We start from the raw sequence: 19,244 nt of genomic DNA on the forward strand, positions 1-19,244 counted from the left end.
GTCGTCAAATGCCCCCTTGAAGTTCGCCTCCAGATGGCATGCCCGTGAGTACGTCGTTTTTAGCAGGAGGAAGGCGTCTTGGGTGGAAAGTCCAGGGTGGAAACCGATCATGTACAGGGGAAAGAGGTTTTTATCATCAGTACGGTTTCGGAGATGGGTATGAACGATCTGTTCATAGATCTTGCCCAGGCAAGACATGAATGGGGCAGAGTGCCTTAACTGAAGGAGGTTTGTTGAACTTGGGAATGAGGATGACCTCCACATGTTTCCACTCTGGGGGGAGCTTTGGCTGGTGCATGGCACAGGGATAATGGCAGATCATTGGGAGAGCCCTTTATCCTGCACAGGCATGATGAATCGAAAACGCAGTTTCAAATGTATTTGACCACCATTCAGAGTTATCTGTCTGAACAAACATTCAAGGTCCGTGTAGGGAATTCCTTATCTAAGCAGTTTTTCACATCAGAATGGTTTCCCTCAAGGCGGCGTTCTTAGCTGCACGCTTTTCATGGTCAAAATGAATTACTTGAAGAGCATCCTACCGAGATCAATATCCTACACCATTTATGTTGACGATTTGCAAATAAGCTACAAGTCGTGTAATTTGTCCATCTGTGAGCAGCAAATTCAGCTAGGAGTGAACAAAGTATCAAAGTGGGCACACAAGAACAGATTTAAACTCAACACAGAAAAGACATTCAGTGTACTCTAAAAAAAAACGTGGTGTTAGACCTGAACCCGACATCACACTGAACGGGCAGAGTATTGCTGTCCAAAAAGACCACAAATTTCTTGGCGTCATAGTCGACGAAAAGCTTATGTTCGTCACACACATTGAGCAGTTATGGCTTAAATGTATGAAGGCAGTGAACCTTCTAAAAATCGTGTCACACCAGTCGTGGGGTACAGATGGAGACTGCCTGCTGAGTCTTCTAAATGGCGTAGTTCTATCATGTATAGACTACCGCTGAGTAGCGTACGAGTCAGCTCGAAGAACCACCTTAAAAATGGTCGATGCAGTGTACCACCTGGGTCTGCGGTTGGCTACTGGTGCTTTCCGTACAAGCCCAATTGCTAGTTTGTGCAATAAGGTGGACTGATAGCCATTTGAACTAAGGCGAAGTTTACAAGTATAGCATACGCCACCAAGGTATTATCTCATGCCGACCATCCATGCAGCGTGCTTATGCGAAACCCGACCAGTACACTGACTGTTTTCAAAGAGACTGTCTGAAACCCCACCTTCACCTATTAGAGTCGCCACACTTGTCCAAGAAATGAGTATACCAGTCTCTAATACTGATGACTTCTTCTAGAGACGTGATTGCTCCCTGGGAAGTGCATCCAGTTGTCTGTGACAGAACTTTTTGTGAGGTTGGCAAGCATGGGTCGCCAATTGGCATAAAACAGCACGTCATGTCCCTAAAAGCAAAGTATCAGTGCACAGAGTTTTACACTGATGACTCCAAGACATCTTCAGTTTGGCCCTGCCGCGGTGGCTCAGTGGTTACGGCGCTCGGCTGCTGACCCGAGAGACGCGGGTTCGATCCCGGCCGCGGCGGCCAAATTTTGATTGAGGCGAAATTCTAGAGGCCCATGTGCTGTGCGATGTCAGTGCACGTTAAAGAACCCCAGGTGGTCGACATTTCCAGAGACCTTCACTACGGCGTCCCTCATAGCCTGAGTAGCTTTGGGACGTTAAAACCCAATAAAACCAAACCAAACCAAAACCAAACATCTTCAGTTTTCATGTGCAGTTCACAGCTGTCAATTTTCTGAGACAAAAACAATGAATAGACACAAGCATATTTACTGCAGAATGTCATGGTATCCTGCTGGCTGTTAGGTCCATCCTGCAAAAGAAAATCCCTACCTCTGTTATTTACTGTGATTCCTTAAGTGTGGTTATAGCCCTGTCCCCTGGGAAACCCTATAAAAGCCCCATTATGAATTCCCTGCGCGCAAACTTCCATTTTTGCGCACACATTGAACCTTAAAATTACAATATGCTGGGTACCAGGTCACTGTGGCATCGATGGAAATGAGGGAGCTGATAGGCTTGCTGCGTCAGCTGCTGAACTGAGTCTTATCAATGTTAACCAACTTTCATACCAGGACCTCAGGCCACATATTAGAGGACTACACTCCGCAATGAGTGACAGCAGGACTGGGATGAACAGAGAACAAACTGCACACAATAAAACCAAGGATTGGAAGGTATGCCACGGAAAAACAAAATAGATTCAAAGAAGTTGCTCTCTGCACACTGAGGATAGAACATACATACATCACACACTTGCATCTTTTAAAGGACACCAGCACCGCAGTGCGCAAGATGTGGAGTCTACCATCTCAGTTGTGCACATTTTAATCGTGTGCCCGAGATTCGAAACAGAAAGACGGCAGCACTTCCCAGAGCTATACACATACAAAATACCATTGCACCCTTCTTTATTTTTAGGTGATGACTGCATGCTTTCATTGGGTAGGGTTTTCAGAATTTTAACACATGTAGGATTTCTGCAAGAGATCTCTTACTCCAAGCAACCTCAGCCCCTCCTCATTGCTGAGGAGAAGGCTGAGCTTAGCCGTAGCTGCTTGATGCCTCGCTCTTCTTTTCCAAGCAAGGACTGCGGTTGAGGCTACCTGGCTTCGTCTGTTATATGCAACAATTCTTAACACATTTTTTTATTGCGAAAGCCATACTACTTGCACTTTCACGCCTTTGCCGTGCCACAGCGGTGACCACCACTGACCTCCATTTGAGCTTGATTGCATTAGATTGGATCAGATTAGATTGGATTGGATTGGATTGTATAACCGATGCATCACCACAAGTCTAACCACAAGCACCACCACCAGCTACACTACCAGCTGTACCATGGCGTAGGTACGGATATTGCTTTCGCAATTACCGGGCTTAACCAAGCTAAGCCACAGCGAATCTTCGGCACTATACACCTCTTTAGGCCATTCTAACTGATTTATACACCCTCCTGACACACTGTGGTCATGAACATACTCACTACTCTTGGGCTCTATACTCCCGGTATTGATTTTAACACGTGTAGTACATACTTTAGCCTGAGCCAACCAAAAATCTTGTGTTTGGTGCTCTTTGGCCTTAGATGCCCTTGAGTCAAGAAAACCCAGCATCATCATCAGTTTCCAATGTATTTCAACTTCACTGCCCATCACTGAGTGGGAAGCTTATTTGCCCAATTTATTCCATGTCAAGGTTTCATTATGAACGGAGTGAAAAGACACAAGACTAACAGTCTTTCACTTGGTCTTCATCTTTTTGCGCTTTTTGTCATGAGCTATTTCCACTTGCCTGTTAACTGTCCATTTATCACCAAGTTTTTGACCTGCAGTAAATGGGGAAACTCTTATTTTCTTGGGAATGTTGCAGTTATATTACAACTGAATCAGACCACATCTGTTTCTTTGCCACTTCTGTTCCACTGAGACAATGGATTTTCTACAGTGTAAAAAAAAGTTTAGCATTGCTCAACAGCAGGTGCTTGTGTGCAGACCCGCAACGAGACTCGTACGCGCACGCTGAAACTAGTGAGTTCAAATGACGCGCCGTTGCGAAGGCTTGAGTGACAGCACTACAGATGGCGACACTGACGAAAACTCGCCGAACTATTTCTTTTTCAAAAAGCAGTGCACTTAAAAAAAGTTAAAATTTGGTGCTTGTGATTTTGTGCACTGTTAGTCTTTCTCTAATTAAAAGGCGTAGTTTCGCCTGCAACAAAATTTCAGTAATGGCGCTGCGTGCGCTTTTCTCATTGTCCCTCCCCTCTTTTTTTTTTTTGTGTGACGTAGTGCTAGGGTCGTGGCGCGTGTATGAAATGTGTTGTAAATGATGTGTGTCGTGTTATTACTGTCCTTTTTGTGCTCTGCTGCACCTGTCGTATGCTTTTGCCAGGTGCTGTAAATGCTAACGAACCATAAAGTGACATGTTCAGGCAGGCATCCCTGCACAGTGCCGGCGAACCTTCTCACGCAATGAGCATCATTTCGGTAAGTTCAGCAAGACAACTGGCAGTTCTGCGTAAGGAAAAGGTGGTGTGTGTTAATAATTTCTCGAATGTCAACATACTTGAGTGCCATGGTGGCAAGTACCGCGCCTGCCGTTCGCATATCGTCCACAAATCGGAACGATTTGCTTCGGGAACGATTTGCTTCGGCACGTTGAACTCCACGAAACTTAGCGGCTAAAAAATATTTTTGTGCGAGCATATGAGCTTGTCTGCGCGAAACGTATGCCAGAAATGTTTTCACTTGAATTGAGCACGAACAGGATGCGCGCGGCTTTCACTGGCAGTTCTAGCTAGACCATCGAAACCATGAAACATCGGGTTTACATTCGCAGCTGACATCGGACGCAACCTTTCGAGCTGATATTGCAAGTGTGCTGCTCGGTGTCTTAATCTTTTATGCATGATCATCGTAAGGTTTTAGCTTGCCGACTAATTGGAAATGTATGTTTGAAATGTGCTGGCCGCTTCTTTTCTTTGTGGAGTGTAATAGTAGTTGTCTAGGAAGGAAACGTTTGCACAAATGGGAAGCTTTGCTTAAGTGTTGCACTGCAGAGCAAGAAAGCGTGATTATTCTTTAGCTGATGGGGTTACATACTCATTGACCTGATTTCTGTAAGTACAGTGCACTAATGTAGGCATACGTAAAGCTGTCGATTGGTTCCTTCCTCATGTATTCTTTTAAAACAGATTTACTGAGCATAACCGCGCAAAAATGTGTAGTGTCTCATATTTTCCAAGTTTTTAGGGAAAGCACTGAAACAGGCTAACTGAATGAGACGGCGTAGGATCTTCCTCTGTTCCTGCTCAAATCTGAAGGCAACAGATTTCATCTCATTTTGTCAGCTTGATTTCTGCTTAACTCACTTGAATATTGTGGATAGCCATTTGGCTTCCCAGTGCGCATCCCTCTGCCTGTTAGGATAGCCGTTTTTGTAGACCAGAACATGGAGGAAGCCTGTTCGTCCATCTTATCCGCTGATAGCTACCTGCCCCGTGGAAGTGGTGTGTGGTCAGCCATCGTGGGGTCTGTGAGGCCATGTACGACAACGTTAATGGAACTAAACTAAGTTGCCAAACTCTCCGCCTTCTCCATGCGGCTGAAGCGGCCCGCAAATTTTGGCGCGAGGGGGCGCTGCCGTCGAAACAGGCTCCCGCTGGCCGCCGCTAGCAGACGCCGCAGTCCCGGCCGCCCAGCGTCGTAGCACACAGCCTTCGGGAATGCTGAGTAACTGGCGTCCCAAATATCGAACTTACTGATGTTTATCGTAAAGACACCAGTCAGTTCTGAACCCTGTGCGGCGAGTATGCCACAAATATTTCCTGCAGCAACTCGAGTGATAGATCATCGCTGCCTGGCCAATGCCACCGTTGGCCGAAATTGCGGGCGGTCATGATTTTCGAAAGGAGCGTGGTTATAAGAGTTTCTTCACCAAAGTAGCATATTAGACATCTACTTTAAAGGTGGAGATCAGATCATCGCAAGGCTCATCGTAAGTTCACTTACCAGCTTATCTAAACGCGAATGTCTGCGTGCGCGCATGTCGTAGAGTGCTTTCGCGACGCGATTGCTGCTGTGATCGTTGTCTTTCGGCTACGTGCGCTTGCATGCAGAGTTTCAGGTGCTGTATCTGCCATGCCGACGTGCTGTGCGCCGGGCTGCACGAGCGGTTACAGAAACAACAAGACTGCGAGGCATTTTTTCGCGGTTCCTTGACGCGGTTCTCCGTGCGGCATGGGATCGAGCCATTCGCCGTATTGACAGAAAACTCTCCGACAAATCACGTGTGTGCGACCTTCATTTTCACGAAGAAGACATACTAAAGACGTACACCCATGTTATTAATGGGGAAAAAGCAAAAATCGAGAGGAGTAAGTGGAGCCTCGTCGAGGGATGCGTGCGCAAAATTTGTTGGGAATAAACTGTAAAAATATCTCTGTATTTGTGTCCAGCTATAGTGCACTGCGTGAAGGATCGAAAAATATTGTTGGAACGGTAGCGCACGCTAGGAACACTACAAGGAGAGCGGTAAACTCAAAATACTGAAATTTTTTGTCTGTAGTTGGCGTCAGGCATCGTCGCTGTTGCAGGGAAAGAGAAACTGACGACGAGGAAGTTCACTGCCTTCGCAGCTCGGATTGCGAGCAGCGCGCGGAGTCATTCACGAAGTGGACATTGTGCGTAAAATCTGCTTATTTCGGAAAACTGCACCACAGAAATCGTAGGCACTTGTGGTCTGCTTTTGAGTGCCATAAATGCGGGGCTTTGCGCTCTAAAGCTATTGCTAATTTATGTTTAAAACACACATCACCAATGCCTGCCAGACATTCGCGTTTAGATACGCTGGTAAGTGAACTTATGATGAGCCATTGCGATGATCTGATCTCCACCTTTAGAGTAGATGTCTAATATGCTACTTTGGTGAAGAAACTCTTATAACCACGCTCCTTTCAAAATGGAAATGAAGATCACACACACGTGATTTGTCGGAGAGTTTTAGTTTTCTGTCAACACGGGCGGGGAATGGCTCGATCCCATGCCGCACGGAGATCCGCGTCACGAGGAGCCGCGAAAAAATGCCTCGCAGTCTGTTGTTTCTGTAACCGCTCGTGCAGCCCGGCGCACAGCACGTCGGCATGGCAGATACAGCACTATAAAATCTGCATGCATAAGCGCACGTAGCACAAAGACAACGATCACAGCAGCAATCGCGTCGCGAAAGCACTCTACGACATGCGCGCAGTACAGCAACAGATCGGACCGGCTGAAGCCTGGTACGACTGCAGCGCCACTCAGAGCAGCCAGTAGTGGCGGCGCCGCGAAACCGCTCTCGGTTTGGCAACTGTGTTTAGTTCCATGAACGTTGATGTACGAGTCATCTCATGTTGTTGCTTTTATGCAGCCCACCTTTGTGCACTTTGGTGCAATGCTCTTTCATGCTTCTCAGAAAGGGCAGTATTTATTCTGTTCTGGCGTCATTTATGGAGTTCACGCTTGCACTTTTGCATTGTTCGGTTGATCGGCATCTGAAAGCTGTAAAGGACCTTGAGGATTTACCCAGTGCATTCAACTCTGGCTGCAGTATGTGCATGCAGTCAGTAAAAGTGCCATTATTTTTGTGTATACAAAATAAAGTTCTACCTTTTGCATGTTTATTTTTATTATCCAGAAAATATTAGTTGCTGCTAAGAAAGGCTGCAGTGTAGAAGAAGCTTTTGAATGCCTTTTTGCTGTTTTATGTGCCTGGTTATTACTGTCTAGCACACTAAACTTTGCAGCCTATGTGCAAAATATGAGAACATTTTTACTTTACTTATCACTAGTAAAAACATGGGAAAAAATGTTGCAGTCCGCCAAAATGTCTAATTCTATACACTGGTGTGATGCGTGTTAGTCCTCTGCTTCTTAATATAAAACCACACTAAAACAAGCAAAGGAGTCACTTTTCAATCACACTTTGCCACTGATGCTAACTGATAACCAACAATTTCGGAACATTGCTAACAAAACGGATTACTCTGCAGTTAATCTAAAAGCATCAGGTGGCCAGGTAATATCGCATATCCTCGTTATCCACCTTGTAATTTCCTTCTTGTGAACCCCATTGTTATGAACCTGTGGGGGTTGAAAAAATCAAGATATCACCGCCATGCGTTATGGACAACATCAACTCTAAACTTCCAAAAAAATATGAAAGCTTATAGGGCTATAATTCATTTCTAAACTGTTTGAGCAATTTATGGAGTCTGGTTGGGTCCCCAATGATTGGAAGGTGGTTTTAATGCACAAGTCTGAAGACAAGAATTCTTCTATTAACTACCAACCCATTTCATTTATTAGCATCCTCTGTAAGACCATGGAACATGGCATCTACTCTCTCCTTGCAAGTTTCCTAGAGTCAAATTCCTTTCTCAGTTACTGCCAGCAAGGGTTTCATGAAACATTTTTATGCAAGACACAGCTTTTTTTGTATTACACACGATGTGCATTTCATCCTGGCCAGGGTTCTATGGCAGACTGCATGTTCCTCGATTTGTACCGTAACTACAAGCGCACCTTCTTCACAAAATCAGATGCCTCCCAACTCGCCAAACCATATACCCAGGATGAAAAGAACTGCCTCTGGAACTCGCCAAGTCATCATTACCCCTTTCTCCATTCCATCGACCCACAGCTCAAATCAAGACTACCACTTGGGCCTCCGCGTCATCTAGAAACAGTTTATCATTGTGTTTGTCTTAGTGTTGCATTTACGAACAGTCTACGATACTGCTTCAAGCAAGCAGACAGCCCGTATTGTGACAACTGCAGCTCAGTTGAGACTGTGCTTCATATCCTCTTCGAATGTCCAGCGCACGCCAACGGACGTGCGCGCTACGAACAATGCATGCAGTCCGTCACCCGAGTGCCACTCACAGTGGACTCTATTAGGTTATTCACAGACAGCAGCAACGTGCAATGATATTCTTATTTGCCTATTTCGACGCTATTGGTGTTTTAGACAAACTCTAAATTGCCAAACACTTGATCACCCTGCTGTCCATGCACAGAACTTGACTTTGGTCTCATCCAAAGAAGCCATCATGCGGTGAACTACTGCGTTGCAACCCTCTTCAATGACTGCACTGTTTTCTACCACCCTTCTTCCATCTTTACTTCCCTATTCCCTCCCCTACGCAGATTAGCATGTCAGCGAATATTCACGCCGGCTAAAATCTGTTTTTCATTAAATAGCTCTCTTTCTCTCGATTTCTCGAAAGCCTTTGAAAAAGTTCAAATTCAGTAACCTCGTCTTCCCTCACTAACTAGTATTCTCAATGTGTGACTGCAGATCAACTTACCTCCTGTTCTTCTCCAGTGGGCTCAGGCATTCCCCAGGGTTCTTGGGCCCTTACTTTTTCTCGTTTGTATTCATGACTTGCCTAACAATGCTGCCTCTTCTGTCTTTAGGCTCTTAAATTAACAGCGACTCTTACGCTTCTGTTCTTCAACCTGATATTAACAGAGTTTTGAAACGAACATGGCACTAGGAACTTAACATTAACAAGTGTGTGCTTCTTAATGTGGCGTTGTAACAGCCACTTTTAAACTTTGCAATACTACCTTGGAAACTGTCTTTGTACTAATACTTCAGTGTGCATATAACTTCTCACCTCTTTGAAATCGCATTTTGAATTTACTGCTAACAATGCTAACCGTACGTTAGGGTGTCTGTATCTGCATCTAAATTCTACCTTTCCTCTAGCTCAGTAAAATTACTTCACTCGTTCGGTCTAAATTGGAGTATGTACCATAAGTCTGTGGTAGATCACTAGCATCTGAATTTGAATCTGCACAAAACCAACCACTGCGATTCATACTTTCCAGTTATCACCATAGCTCCAGTGTTACCACTGTGAAGGCTACCTTATCATTGCCGCTACTCTTATGCCAAAGAAAAATTTCTTGCTTATGTCCTTTTCACAAGATATATGACACCAATCCTCCCCTTAAGAGGTGGCTGCTAACCAGGCCTACGTGTTACAGGCTGCATAGATCATCTCCACAAAATAGGTGTTCCTTCATGTCACACTGAACATTTCTTTTATTAATTCATCCCCAGTACCTGCACAAGTTGGAACGACCTTCCCCACCATGTAGTTGACATTACTAATACTTTTTTTAATACTGCCATATGTAGTCTCTCTCTCCAAATTTGTGTTTTCTTTGAATTTGTTTTCACTGGCTTATTTCCCACAATAATTGTCTCTCTTCTTTTTTTTTTCTTGCTGTACTTTATGGTATTTACTGTACGTTATCCCACTCCCCTCTGTAATGCCTTCAGGCCCTGAGGGTAAATAATAAATAATGGTGGTACACACAGGTTGTTTTTGATACGCATTCTTCAGCGTCATACTTGATCTCCGGTTTCAGGCAAGGTGCAATCTAATTATCGGGCTGTGCGAGTATTTTTACAAATACACGATGTCCTGTATCCACGTATTGTAGAACTTGGCTCATGGGCAGTGGTTATGCGGTGTCCACTTTCAGCTAATGTATTCTATTTTAGCATGGCCATGGTATTGCTATGAATTCTGTCAAGTGTATTTTTAACACTGCTGTTAGTGGACAGCCATATCCAGTTTTTTTCATCATGTTGCGTGAATTGTCTGGCGTATGGCTGTTGAAAAATACCGGATGGTTACCGAAGCTTTAGCAATCATTGTGGTCAATTACGCACCTTTTAGGCCTTCTCATGAAGATGTGTGCCTGTCACCAGAAATGTTCTAAATTGTGCTTAAATAAAGTATAGCTGACAATCTCGACCCTTTCTGTCCTCAAAACTGCTTCAGAACATAGCTGTTTTCAAATCTTTGTGGGCAATCATCCCACCAAAGAATCGCCAGTCTGCATGCCAGTCATCGATGTTGGTCTCTCTGCCTCTTCCTGCGTGATGGCACATTTGCCAGGAACACATGTATGTATTGTCAAGTTTAATTTAAGAAACCATATGCCGTATTTTTCTGGAGAGAAAAAAAAAGCTGCTGTGAAGCTCTCATCTTTACTGCAATCTCTTTTGCTTAATAAACGCCAAAAAGGTCAGGAACCAGACATCCTAATGAACTAAAATTGGTTAGTGCACGTTACAGTTACTGGTTTTGAGGCCTAGGCTGCAATGGTAAGTACAGACGAGGTTAACTTGGCTGCCTTACACGATCTTAACCATTCTCGAGATATTTGTCAACACTCTTGAAATGCATTTTTCTGCTACTCATGAAAGAGGAGGGACAAGGAGAATGCTACACAGTGTACACCAGATTGGTCACCGACTAGTGCCGTGACATGAGTTAAAGGAGTAGAGGCACCAAATTTTTCGGCGTGTGCTTTTGCCCTGGAATAAAGTACGAAACATTAGTAAACATTGATCATCGCGTGGAGTTCATCAGTACTCAATAAATAATTTGTAATTTAATTTTTTTTTCGTTGTAGTTTCAGTTGCCATATCACTAGCAAGTACAAGGTCATGTAAGGCATACAGAAGTGACAGTATAACCACTGCTCTGTAGCTTTAATGCATTGAAACACTAGCACTAAACTGCTCCAGAAGCCAGAATGGCAGCACGTGAACAAAGAGCTATTATAGTTCAGACTGTGAATGCCTCACATGATCGGATTCTTACTTGTGATGCCACAACCATCTTTCAACTGCTGAAACCAAAACTGCATCGAAGAATTAATCCAATAATAAGGTTAGGCAAAAATAAAGTATACCGAATTCAGTTTTCAAAATTTGGTTATAAGTGAAAAAGGATAGTCAGTATTCTTTAATAGACACGTGACACGCACTAGGGCAAAGAAGAAAATTAAGATTAAGTAGCGCAGTCATGCGTTCTAAGGTATTACTCTGCTATTCTGCACACCTCTGCAAACTGGGAGGCTTCAAGCAGTCAAATTGATGGGCTATAGCGCAGAGGGTCGTAAAACAGCCAACACCCGGATCCACTAGCTCAATGTTTTCTTCAGCTATTGCCTTGGGGCTTATTGTGAGGCCCTCTCTCCCTTCTCCTACCTTGTGCCATATGAGTGGGCTTGTTTGAAAACAAACGCTGTAAACTGCAGGAACGGCGGTCTACGAAAAGTCAAGGCCTTGGAAGGTCTTCCTTCCTACAAGGCGCAGTCGACACACAGACTCCTCAGGTTTGGAAAGGGGCATGAAATGTGGCACTTCAGCACCACACCGCGTGATGAGGACCACATGTTCCAGAGACTAACAGTGAAGAAGTGAGCGCGGGCAGAGTCGTGCGCTCAGACCTAGCTGCATGGTGGCTCCCATTCAGTTGCTGCTATCGTTTTGAGTGTGTGGTCTGTGCTGTAACTGTACTTAAATGGCTTCGTGGAATGCACAGGGTGCTCGTGGGCATCAGCATGCTACAGGTAAGGTGGCTTTCTGGTGCCAAAAGGGGAGACTCGACCCTGCTTTTGGTGGAGTGACGGAGAGAGCAGGCAGGGCCAAGACAGGGTGCTGACGTCAGTCCAAAAGAGAGGAGCCACTGCGCTCTGCACTTGTTAGGTTGGTCAGGCTGATGGAGTTGTGTGAGAAGGGAGCTCAGGCCCAACATTCCTGATTGTTAAATTTGCATGATAGCAACCGCCTTGGTTGATTTGTAGACAGGTTGTAAATAAACTGCTACATGTTGTTAACTGCCATCACCCACTTAGTGCAGTTGCTTAGTTGAGTGGGCTCCTCCACTGTATGTAGGGACACTCATGCGAAGCCATACACAAGTGCCACGAAAAAGTATGATATTCCGGCTACCTCGATGGTTAAGCAGCAGTTCCGTCACTGTCAACATGCAGACCACGTGAGACCCAACCTCTCTCTCCATTCAGTGCAGAAACCCAACATCAGCATGACAACCTAGCTTTTGCAAGTCAAATTGCACTTGTATTTTTGACTTACAATTCCTTCCATTTCTTTTTTATAGGTGATGGCATTTCTTCCTATAATTACAGCTGTAAATTTTTTGTGCCATATTAGTGCTGATTACTAGTAAATCAAATTCTCTGGCTGAAAAAAGGTTAAAAGAAATTCTAGGCGACTTTTTACCACACAAGAGTACCATATCATGTGGCCGAAAAAAATTCATTCCGAAATAAGCGCCAAAAAAAGTCAGCCAAATTCTAGAAAATAAAAACCGAAAAGCCTGACACCTGTATATAAGTTCACTACTGAGCGCAGGTGAATTTCACATGGTGATTTATGTTTGCTAATGTCTTACACATCATTGAAATGCAAAAATACACTATAAAAATTTTGGTGTCCCTAAACCTTGAACAGTTGTCAGCAGTTCTTTGTTTGAAACTGGACAGTGGCACGCACACAGCACCGAAAGTGGCACCCATGTAAAGCTTGTGCAACCAGTGCTTCTGAGGTAGGGACACAGACGCTGCTTCGGATCTGCACAATGGCTTGCCTAACCTGTCATTATTGGGACCCACAATCAGTTTTCTGTCATCAACGCTTAATGAGATAAGCTGCATGCATGGACAATGACTGCCTACGGACTTAAAAGGACTAGCTGAACAAAACACCCTACTAGGTTAAGTAGGAAGCAAAATGACCTTGCCTCATATTGGCAGATCCAAGCATTATAATACACGTGGAATCAGAATAATTTTTATTTAGCACTGAAAATTGCATAAATAAAGCTGAAGCAACATTCCGCAGAGCAAAACTGTGCCATTATTGGTGTATCTGGCTCAGTGGTTTGGTGCTCGGCTACTGAGCCGGGGTTCCCAGGTTCAAACCCGGCCGTGGCAGTCGCACTTTGATGGAGGTGAAACGCAGACGTCCATGTGCGATGTCAGTGCACGTTAAAGATTCCTAGGTGATCGAATTTATTCCGGAGCCCTCCACTACGGCACCTCTTCCTCTCTTTCTTCTTCCACTCTCACCTTGATCCCTTCCCTTGCAGTGCTGTTTGGGTGCCCACCAAGATACGAGACATTTCCTTTCCTCAAAGACCAAAAACAGTGCAAAACCATGTGACGATATCTCAGTAAAATGTGATATACAGTTGATTTTTTTTTAACTTTTGCACAATTTTATTTTGAAAAGCATGAGAGATACATCAATGTGGCCTGCTGAGTTAGATTGTACAGCAAGGCAGACATTATGTGCCTCATATGAATTTATAGCATGCCATCGCGGTTCGGCCACAGAAGACGATGACAGTCCCAGCACACCTGCCAAGCACGCGCAGGCTAGATTTCGTGGCTGCTCAACTGGATGCCGGAGGCGCTGTCCCGTTCCCGCCTCGATGAGTGGGTCCTGCCAGATATATTTGTGGAGACCCGACAACGACTTGTGTCTGCGATTCATCTCCACAAATTTGGTGACCTGGATGTGATACATCGATAGGTCGCCCTCGACCCTACATGCCTCCACCATACCGACAAACTGTCTTTGATGCCCCCATTCTTTGGCCCATCCTGGCATCCGCGCAACACAGCACCTTGTCACGGCTCGTTATGTCTGGCCTTGCATCAACATCGACGTTCACTGGTGCTTGCGCACATGGCTCAGCTGTCAGCAAAGCAAAGCGCATTGACACACTGCGACTCCGCTTGGCACCTTCCCGCCTCCCCGCTTCAGCCACCTGCACGTTGATATTGTCGGTCCCCTTTCTCCCTGCAGGAACCACTGCTACCTGTTAACCTGTACTGACAGGTTCAAGAGATGGCCTGAAGCGATGCCCCTTCAGGACATAACCGCGGAGTCGATCAGAACAGCACTCATCACACTCTGGGTAAGCAGCTACGGTGTCCCTTCCACCATTACAACTGATTGTGGCTGTCAGTGCAACTCCACATTACTTGCCAACCTAACTCGGCTCCCCGACGTCAATCACATCAAGACAACCTCTTACCACCTAATTTCGAATGGTGTCATTGAGCATTTTCACCGGAAGTTGAAGGCTTCAGTTATGGCATCCGCTTTTCCTTTGCCATGGATCAAGTGCCTACCCCTACTCCTGCTTGGTTCCCGCGCCGCACTTCACAGTGACTCTTCTACCTATGCAGCAGAGCTAACGTCAACTCTTACGCCGAAGTTACGAAGTTTTTGCACGGGGCGCAGCCCCTCGTCAAGCCTTTAATAGGCTTTTTGGCTGCGCCCCTAGCATCCTTGTGATGTTGAAATAAAGATGACTTGACTTGACGTTTGGCACTACTCTCCGTGTTCCTAGAGAATTCTTCTACACCTCGCCATCCATGCCTGCTGACATCTGAGATCACGCATACCGTCTACACAGCGCTATGAGCACTGTCGTTCCACCACATCAGTGCCAGTATTCCGTCGTGTCCATGTCCCTCCCAGACCTTCAGCAGTGCACTCACATCTTTGTTCGCCACGACGCTGTACGCCCACCCTTGCGGCCACCATACGATGGTCCGTTCAGGTGCTCCGGTGTGCTTCTAAGCACTTTCTTCAGCTCATCAACGGCCGAGAGGACACAATCTCAGTAGACCGCCTTGAACCTGCTCACCTTGACACCGACGTCATTGCCAACTGTGCAGCTGCATCCTCACCCGACCGTGCCAGTCCTCGTCGTGTACGATTTGCACCAAGAGTATCCGCTTTTCGCCATTCACACTTTGCTCATGGCTTCATCGCTAGAGGGGGGGCCCTATAGCGTGCCATCTTGGTCCGGCCGCAGAAGATGGCGACAGCCCCAGCACGCCTGCCAAGCACGCGCAGACTGGATTTCAGGGCTGCTCAACTGGATGCCGGCGGCACGCTGTCCCGTTTCTGCCTGGCTGAGCGGGTCCTGCCAAATAAATTTGTGGAGACCCAACAATGACTTGTGTCTGTGATTCATCTCCACAGACTAATGATGAATTAACTAAAATCAACTAATTTTTTATAGCAAAAGGCAAGGTTATATTGCAAAATTGATGGCAGTCAGCATTGAAGGTAAGCTGCATTTTTAAAATTTTATTAATTACCAGTGTGGTTCAAAATATCGACCACCAAAAGTATTCATTTTAAAGCTAGCCGAGTTTGCATTCCTGCATTGGATATTTATAACAAGCCTTCTCCCACACTTCTTACGTGTCAGAAACAGCAGGCGCAATTGGAGCATTTGATGATGTAGAAGAAGTTGATTTCGGCGATGCCAGGTGCAGTGACTGCATTCTATAATTAGTGTGTGAAAATCAGCTTAACAAGCTTTCAAATGCACGTTTTTGACGATATTTCGAATGATATCGCATATTAAGAAAATTTAAAAACAGGGCTCACCTTCGATGTTGAAGGCCAGCAGTTTCACAGTAGAACTTTGCCTCCTAAAATGAAAACTTGAATAGTTCATCTAGGTTAACTAATCGTCTAATTCTTGATCCATATGAGGTACCTAATATCCGCCTTACTGTACTAATGTAGCTCAACAGACTGCACCAAAAATCGCAGTTTTTTGAAGAAAAAAAATCTGTAAAGGTTAAAAAAAATCACCCTGTATGTGGTTAAATGGCCACAGTTAAAGTGCCACTGTGTTTTGCATCTGTCAGTCACAGTCAGTCAGTGTCAGTCTGTCAGTGTGCTAAAACTCATCAGCAAGACATATGTGAGTGTGCTGGCTTTCAAATGCAGAGAGGCAGGTTAGCACTGATTGCCAAGCTCAGTTTCTGATTCCTTAGTTTTGTCAGTGTGCAATTGCTACTGCACTCACCATTCATTGTTTCCAACATTGGGAGTACTACAAACAACTGTAACCGCTGAACGAAACTTTACCCATAAAATGCTATGCCATTTCTAACAAAACCATTGCTAAATTGCGTGTCTTGCATACTAAAGGTTCATCGTCATCAGCCTGACTACGCCCACTGCAGGGCAAAGGCCTCTCCCATGTCTCTCCAATTGATCCTAACCTTCGCCAGTTGCGGCCACTGTAATTACTTCTAATTACAAAATTACAGGTAATCAATTACCTGTAACACATTATGTACATCTCTGTCACTGGCTACCTGTGTGTTTGAGGTTGTGGTGCACTGTGTCAAGATGTGCAATGGTGCTGTTCAGTCCAACATTCCCGTCGTCTCAACACACCCGTGGCTTTTGCATTTCCCTCTCTCTCGGGATTCCGTGTAAAGGATACCCAATGGATGCCTACCTGTGGCATCCATGTCAATATTCTGATGTGACCTTTGTCAATTAAAGTATAATTTGAAAAATCTATTTGGCTTACTGTTATAAACTTTTTCTGCTTTTAACTGAGAAGCCAACGTGTAACTATGCGCGACCAAGTTCTTTCTTGGAGTCCTATTCTCAAGTTCATCGTAAAGCGCTAACTGCATGAGGTGATGATTTGCAGCAATGAGCTGAGGGCTGCTGAACCACTGTCACTCAGGTTCTAGGTTTGTAGGAAACTCCGCCCATCGCCCAGTCATCTTGTTCCACTCCTTAAACCGGGAAAATCACCACTCTACATTTCAGCATACCGCCCAACTGCACTCTCCAGCAGTGTCGGGAGAATCATGGAAAGAATGTTGTTAACACATGCGGAATGGTACCTGGAGCGATACCAAATCTACCCTGGATTTATGTCTGGGTTTCGACGTGGCCGCTCTTACATCGACAATGTGGCTGACCTTGTAACATCCGTCCAGAACCAAAAAAATTTGAAAAGATTGACCGTGGCGCTGTTCTTGGACATAAAGGGCGCCTACAACAACGTAACAGAGGCCATTTTGGATGCATTAGAAACTGCTGAGATTTGAGGCCTCATGTTCAACTGGATACGCAGTTATTTGGTCGAGAGGTCGTGTTTTGTTCAGACTCAAGACGGAACAATCTCTTTGCATCTAAATTCACGCGGAGTCCCACAGGGTGGAGTGCTGAGCCCAATACTTTTCAACCTTGCTCTCATCAGCCTGGTTGGCTCATTGCCACAATCTGTTCAGATCTCTATATATGCCGATAATATCTGTATTTGGGCATCAAGCGTGACCCATCCCTAAGCTCATGCGAGACTGCAAAAGGCGACAACGATACTGATGTTACACCTTCGTCAGCAGGGCCTAAATATTTTGACAGAGAACTGTTCCCTCGTGGCATTCACACGAAAAAAAAAATGACAAGTTACCCCATATATATTAATGGCAACGCCATTCCCTATGAGAGAAGTCACCGCTTTGTTGGCACTATTATCGATAGGAACCTCTCGTGGAGTCCCCATCTCTACCTCATGCGAAAGACACTGACAGCGATTGTTCATATTCTCTCCTTCCTCGGGGGAAAGCCCTGGGGCACATCTGTGCACTCGATGCTTCTACTATACCGTTCGCTGTCCCTGGGATATATGTGGCATACCTTTCCCATTTTAAGCAATATTAGAAAGACAAACATTCAGACACTTCATAGTGTTCAAGCGCGAGCTCTACAAATCTGCCTTGGACTACCTAAATGTGCCTCAACAGCAGCCACAATTTTTGTCGCGGGGGGCATCCAGTTACTTCATACGTTGCTGTTGAAACCATGAGAACACACATTCGGCACGTCACACAAGTTTCGAGTCATCTTGAAGCTCTTCCAATGCTCGGACCGCATACTGCATTGGCAAAAGTAATTCAAGCTCATCGTGCCTATCTTCCTTCGCAGTTCACTCATGCTTCAAGACCATGCTCACCCATATGGAGTCTATGAACCTCGGGTACACCTCTCTATTTCGGGAATTACTGAGAAATCTGGTGTATCATTGCCTGCTCTCAAACAAATGACACTGCATCATCTGCATTTTAACCATAAACACCGCATACATGTCTACACAGATGGCTCAGTGACTTCAACAGGCTCTGCTGGGTCTGTGGTGATACCGGCCAGGTCTATTTTAATGAAGGTGAGGACTACCTATCTCACCTCTTCAACTGGTGACAATGCAAGCAACATGGCTGGCAAGTCCTCCGGCATGCAGGCGCAATTGAAAAAAATCAACCCTCAAGCTAATTTTATCCCTTGCGCTGCCCACTCACTAAACCTGGTCGAGGCACATGCTGTAGATCCTTGTGTGCAAGCCATTAGTTTTTTCGGGTTTGTACAGCGTGTATATGTTTTCTTTGCTGCATCTACTCATCGCTGGGCTGTGCTCAAGACCCACCTGAAACAAAACGCGAAAGCGGTAATCCCAAAGCAAGTCTCAGACACGCGGTGGTCAGCTCTAGCAGATGCAACGAGGGCTCTTGTGGCCGGCTATAAAGAAATCATAGCCCCCTTGATGCAACTATCCGAAGGTCACGATGAGAGAGGAGGAACGAAGCACAAGGCAAAGTGCTTGCTGAAGGCAACGACAACGTTGGAAACTGCACTGATGGCCGAGTTTTGGGACAGAGTTTTGCAACATCTCGACGCCACCAGCAAGGCACTTCAAAGCCCAAAGCTCTCATTGAATGCTGCTGTCAGCCTGATGAAATCATTGTGTGAAGGAAGCATCAAACAATGCTTCATACAAGGCAAGCACCCAGAGAAAACCAAAACAGTCGACACGACACGACAGCGCTGAATGTACAAGCACACCAGAGACGCAAGATCCTTCAGCTAAATTTCGCTGTGAGACTTTCTTCGTCATGATCGACAACCTCCTGCATGCGCTCACAGCTCGCTTGAGTGCTTACACCGAAGTCTGCTTGCAATTTGCTGTTATTGTGGATTGAAAGAGCTTTTC

Source organism: Amblyomma mixtum, chromosome 10 (assembly GCF_055824585.1).
Source record: "Amblyomma mixtum isolate Tamu chromosome 10, ASM5582458v1, whole genome shotgun sequence".
Taxonomy (NCBI): Eukaryota; Metazoa; Arthropoda; class Arachnida; order Ixodida; family Ixodidae; genus Amblyomma; species Amblyomma mixtum.